This window comes from Cryptomeria japonica, chromosome 6 (assembly GCF_030272615.1).
Source record: "Cryptomeria japonica chromosome 6, Sugi_1.0, whole genome shotgun sequence".
Taxonomy (NCBI): domain Eukaryota; kingdom Viridiplantae; phylum Streptophyta; class Pinopsida; order Cupressales; family Cupressaceae; genus Cryptomeria; species Cryptomeria japonica.
The window spans coordinates 97001555-97006453 of NC_081410.1; positions in this window are offsets into that span (position 1 = coordinate 97001555).

Consider the following 4899-nt stretch of genomic DNA (forward strand, 5'->3'; position numbering starts at 1 on the left):
GTTACAATTCAATACAATAAGAACTTTAGATCTAAGTATTTAACATTGATAAACATACTACAACACTATACATCCAAGTATGATTTCATGTTTGTGATTTATGTTTATCATGTTATTGCATTAGCACTTGTCTAAAGAGCATTGCATTTCAACATTTTCATTTTGGTTTAGCCTTTCTCCTCCTTAGGGCAAGCTCTCTATTACATCAATCATAGTTGTTGTAGAGGTGGGATCACCAACATGGGATTTGACTTAGGCATGCCCCTATATGTACACAACCATTCTTTCCCATTCTCATGCTTGCAGGTTTAGATTTGACAACAAGAGTGTTAGTGGAGGGCATAGTAGACAGTGATAGTCAATTTTAGATTTCAAAATAGGTGAAAACCCTTGGACTAGGATGCTTAGCACACATGTCTAACACTTTTTGGGTGGATTTTTAGGAGACAAACCTATAGGACCTCCTAACTTTATTTTTTCTTAATTCTATTATTTTGGACACCGTTAAGACTAGGGCGCCCAGCACATCAGTTTGACACTTTCAAGATCAGATTGTATATCCAAGTTCATCTCTATATTTATTTCCAAATATGGTCTATTGTGTTAGTTTTCTATTTTTTAATTCACAGATATTGATAAAAGTCATCATTTTTCTATCATTTAGGCTAGATCTTAAACACACTTCAATTACAAATCAAAAGGGAACAATCAATTAAAGTGTTTAGATATCCTATTAGGATTGTAGTTGAACCTTATTCATTGTTCCCTAATGATTTGTGTGGACCATTGAGATCTTAGTTTACATCCATAGGCCTAGGATCCCAATTCCACCATATCATCATTATTATTTAATTAATTCCCTATATTCTTCTATTTATCTTGCCTAACCCCTAAGCTGATTAATTTAATTAATTTACCTAGTCTCACAAGGCTTTAACCCTTTCATCTATTAAATTAAATAAATGCTCAAAATTTATTTAATTTAGCTCAAAACCTCTTTTCCTCAAAAAATTAATTAAATTAAATATTTAAGTCCCCCCCTTTCTCTTTTCAAATGTTAAATCCTCCATCACCCATATTAGGCTCTAATCTCCCACCTAATATAGTTTTAATCACTTGCATGTTTCTAGTCCCTTGGATTAGGGAGGGGTCAACTCTATGTCATAAATGGCTATCCTCCAAGCCTACTCAACCTTGAATGCATTCCACTTTTTGGGAGGGGACCCTACATAGGTCTTGTCCTCCCAAATATTCCAAAGGATTTAATTTTTTTTAATTTCTTTCCCTCCATCCTTTTGGATGTAGGGACATGAAATGTCTTTATGGAAAGACCTTGTCCATATCTGAAAGGTACCTTACAAAGTACCAATCCCCTCTCAACTCCTCCCATGGTGACACTTGTCACCATCTTGTGAGTTGAGAATTCATCTCTCATATCCACCTTTGATCTTCATGATCAAATCCTAGCTCCATTCCTCATTCCCCCTCATTAATATTATCAACACATCCATTTGCATTATCTTGCATTCAATATCAATTGAGTGTTGCTACATTGTCAAAATTTTGTGAGCACACATTGAATTCAAGCAACTTTGAAAAAGTCTACATGACAAGGTCATTGTACTAAGTTTTCAATGGATTTTCTATGGTTTGATCTCTTTTTAGGCTAATCTCAATTTTTTCTTTGATTTGTTATTTGAGTTGTTTTCACTACTAAATCAATTCTTTTCTAAAAACACTTTTTCTTGCACACATTCTAGCACACCCGATGCAACCCATGTCATAGACCTAAGCTAACGATTTTGGCTATTTTTTGTTGATTTATGTTTCTAGGTTGTAGTTAGGTGAATTTGCATGTGTAGGGACGAACTCGTGAACACAAAGGTAGATTTGCAAAATCCTAAGGTAAATTTGTGGACACAACAACTAATTTACCTATGTAGGAGAAAATTTTCTAGGTATAAATATGAACTTAACTAACTTTTAAAATTGACCAAAAATGCTTTTTGCAAGGATGTGCTTGCACTCTGTTTGGGAAATTTCGCCTAGGCGCTAACATCAACACACTTGATCATATCCACTCTATTCTACTCTAGATGTAAGATTAGATGAATGGATTCGCTCCTCATAATGCAAGGGCAAATTTGATATCTAGATGGGATATTTGCAAGACTTTAAGTAGCTTCACTTCTTGTTGGGTGAATATTTTGTCACCAATGTACTAATGACAAAATATATATTTCACACAAACTATGCTGAGAAATTAATCTCTCCTCTCATCAAGGGGAGGTTCCCTGTGAAATTTCTCCTCTAATTAATAGGAAATTAAATTTGTGGGTTGGTGTTGGGCATATAACTCTCTTTTTTCAGAGTTTATGTATTCTCCCTTCACCTTAGTTACAATTTCTCTATCTCTTCAGATACTTAAAGAAAAGAACCGTTAATCTAACAAACTACGCCAAGAGTTACAATTAAGCAGCGCAAAGTCTCCTTGAAGGTAACAATAATTCAAACTGATCACTACAAATTAAACAATTAGAAATTTAGCTTGTAGCTCAAAGTCTTCAAGTATAGATTTCTAATCCATTAAACTACAAATAATTGCAGCAATACAAAGCTTACCATGAGGTACTTAATTTATCAGAAGATTTCTCAAATATGCTAAGAGCACAAAGTCTACTTGCAATATTGGAGAGCTCTTTAACCATGCAACAATATCTTAAAGATCAAGAAGTAAAGATAATATATATTCAATGGACATAGGAACATTAAATTATATAAACAATTTTCTTGATACAACACAAAGTTTGTGATCAACAAAACTGTTTTCTTTATTTGTTTGATTGAATTTTCACCACAAAAGCCCAAAGTCTTAATTGGGATAAAAATTCTACAGAGTTTTGCTAATCATGAAAAAGATAAAATATTTACAAAAGAGGTCCTCCTTATATAGGAAAAGAAGTTGAGAAAAAGGTGGGCACAGTTGACTTATTCAACTACACAGTCCCATTTTACTACAACTACAATATAAAGAAAACTTGTAGCTGCATAAAAATTGACAACATCTATCGGTGCACCTGCATGAAGAAAAGGTGCCAAAAGGGGGTACTTCATTCTTGATTATCTTCTTCATTGGATTTCTAGAAATCTTTGAATTTAGCAAGGATGGCTTTCATCTCTGCTTTGTTCGACATCGAGGTAGAACTTCTGATGATTTGGACGCAGGAAATTGCATCTTGAGTCTTCACCTGTTTCTTTTTAACATCCTTCAGCATGGATGTGAGGACTTCAAAACTGACCTAGATTTCTAACAGTTTATCAAATGTATCAAGCGAGAAATCTTGTCCCGTTCATTGATCCATCAAGGAAAGGAATTCCTACATGACAACTTTAGCAGTGACGAGATTTTGATCGCCATCATATAAATAGAAAGGGAGATCACCAACTTTGGCAAAAATAAGGTCAACCTCATCATCACCTTCTTTCTTCTCTCGGTCCAGCTCCGCAATCATTAACTTCATTGTCTCTTGCTTATGAGACAATAAAGACAAGATCTGGATGTACTTCTCCCTTGTGGGAATTGCCTTATTCTCAACCAGGACATCTATCCTGAAGTCCTCCATTTTGCTCCACAAGGTAGTACTTTTCACAACTTCCTCAATCTCTTGTGATAAAGAGGTTTTGAGTCCTTGCATCTAACTCTGGATTACTTCATAATCTGACAATAGTTCCACTGTTGAGCTCAAAAGATGAGAACCTTCTGACCTTAGCCGTGAAATCCACTCATCCATCACTTGACCTTTAGCTCCCACCTGTTCAATCTTCTTGAGAGCTTCAGTATCTATTGAGGATTCTATAGGCTCAATATCTTGAGAAGATTGTGTGACCTTTAGAAGAACGTTGGTCAGTTGTTCACACTTCTGCTTCAAGATATTTTTCTCATCCCTCTCCTGATCCAATCTTCTCAACAAAGAATTAAAGGTTGTCTGAGAATCTAATTTCACACTCTCACGTGTTTCTAGCCCGAGCTCTATGATTTACATGGTATAGTCTTCAGATTGTATGTTGTATTTGTCCTTTTTTGATGATGGCACCATAACTTCAACATATTTTCTTTTGGAAGCTGGGTCTACTACCACCCGAGATATCGTCTTTGGCTTTTTTGTTCCCTTAGGATTTGGAGGAACTAAAAGTTCAAAGTCAAACTCATCTGGAGAGATCACTTGTTTTTTCCTCTTAGGGGCCACTACTTCCATCCAAGGGGGTAGTTCTAGATTGGCTGATGGATTAGTAGCTCCTTGTTGATTTTTAGTTGAAGCTTCGAGAGTAGGTTGACTGGAGCTCAGAGTAGCTGTGAGTGTTATTGATGGGGCCGATATTGAAGCATCTAGTGGAACATTTGTTGTTGCTTCTTTAGTTACAGATGGGAGAGTTGAGGGTGCCGCAAATGTAACTTCAGCACTTACCAATGGAGGAATTGTTGTGGTGGTGGTGGTAGTGACGGGTAAGTCTACTGAAACGTGTTCTGCAAGTGCATCTTCCAAGGTTTCATTAAAATCCATCATTGTGGATTCAAAAGTAGATGAAGGGATATCATCTAAATTAGAGAAGTTGGTTATTGTAAAAAACTAACCAATGGTCTCTGATTGCATCATGCCCATACTTAGATCTCCATCTTCTTGAAAATTCTCATCCTCTTGGTTAGAGTCAGAGTCAGAGTCAATAGAGTGGACAATTACTTGTGAGGTAATTGGGGCATCAACTTTAGCTAGGCGTGATACTTCTTCTGCTTGTACTTCCTCTTGTTGAGGAATTTCACCTTCTTCAACCTCTTTTCCTTTTCCAACTTCATTGGCAGGCGGTTGTTCTGGCTCATTCGCTACTGCTTCCTATGATGTG